This window comes from Toxorhynchites rutilus, chromosome 3, assembly GCF_029784135.1.
Source record: "Toxorhynchites rutilus septentrionalis strain SRP chromosome 3, ASM2978413v1, whole genome shotgun sequence".
NCBI classification, from domain to species: domain Eukaryota; kingdom Metazoa; phylum Arthropoda; class Insecta; order Diptera; family Culicidae; genus Toxorhynchites; species Toxorhynchites rutilus.
The window spans coordinates 166883624-166885334 of NC_073746.1; positions in this window are offsets into that span (position 1 = coordinate 166883624).

Genomic DNA, 1711 nt, shown 5'->3' on the forward strand with positions numbered 1-1711 from the left:
TTTTACCGCCTTCAGTCGTGCCAACCTGTACGATGTTTTTAATGTGTCGTATAATGTTGATTGTGCTGTTTACAAACCTTGATTCGTGTTGTGTATGACTATGTGCCGTCCTTTAACCCTAGATATCTATATATTTTTTTTAATCTGTCATTTTATTTTTATTAGGTTTTTATTTATTGGAATAATAAAGATATTTTTTTTTAAATTTTATGCGAAGGACCCTATCTAGCTGTTTTCAAATTTTGCTGTAGTGTTTTCTCTTTTTTTTAGCAATAATTTTAATAAATACCGTGGGTGGAGTGAATCTCAAACCAACAACGAAAACCCAACAGGTGACTTGTCACAATATTTATTTTTTTTTTCAAATGTGATTTCAAAGCGTGATGCGATATATTGAACTGTACACTCCAGTTACACCAGAATGAAGCTAGATTTTCCTCAGAACTACTCCGATCGATAGATTCTTCCGGAAAAGTTTTGGAGGTCCTCTCTTCTTCGGAATCTTTATCGGGACCGTAAACTTCACAAGAATTACACAGAGATGCAGTCTGAGAATTTACAGGATCAGAAGAATCATCATGCACAGATGCCATTGGCCGTTCAGAATCTTAAAGCACTAGAATACTGCACTCTGGCTCTTCCAGGTCGTTTTCTCGTTCAACTTCGCTAGAGTTGCAGGTTTCAGTAAGTTTAAAATTTTGATAAACATACATGAACTTTTTGTCTAAAATTTCCACATTTTGAAGTTTTTCTCCAACTCTGTTGAGTATCCATGTTTTGTTTACTTTGAGACATCCACTTGCAGCTAGATGCCCAATGTCAATTGTATCAATGTTTCATCCTAATGCTCCTAAGCATTATATGGTATCACTAAATGCGCATATAGGGATTTCTTTAATGCTTATTTTTATATTTTTTATCTTAATGCTTGTAAGCATTAATTGGTGCATATAGAACTTTCATTAATGCTTGTTTTCATTAATGTTTATATGTATTATTAATGTTGATATAAGCATCAAAAAGCAGATATACTGCCTTTTGGCATTAGAAATTCTGAATGAGTGCTATAATAGATCTATGAGTTAATACTTATGGTTACCTTGGTATACACGTGCGGACCGGAAAGCTATTATGACAGTTCTCATTTCGAACCAGAAAAGCTTTGACATGGATCCCAGTATATTTTTATGGTTAGTTTTCATTCTGATGAAGTAAAAAGTACAAAAATCAAAAGCATCATTCCAGAAAATTCAGGATAAACGAATGTCTGCATCTGGTTGGCATCTCTGGTCATAATAATTGGTTTGATGGCGTCCAACGGATTTTCAAACCGCCTGTTTTCATTGAAGCTGGTGTTAAGATGAATACCGGAGAGTATATCGGTGTTTAAACCTTCCTATACTCGCGCATAGGTCTGACAGACCGAGAATGAATGAGGTGGCTGAATTAAATGACTATTAAAATTGAATGAAGTTAAAGAAAAAAAGTTTCTGGGGTTTTTTCATTCAATTATACACTCTGCCCAACTTCTATAAGACCAGGTGATGATCTTGCTGGTTTGTGTCATTGTAAACAAACAACGCTTCAAAACTTATATTCTAGTGTATATGTATTGGTAGCTATCATACATTGCGTGATTTTCATAGGTGTGTGTGCAAGCGTTAAGCGTAAAAAAATGTTTTTGTATTGTTCCAATCAAGTTTCTTTTAGA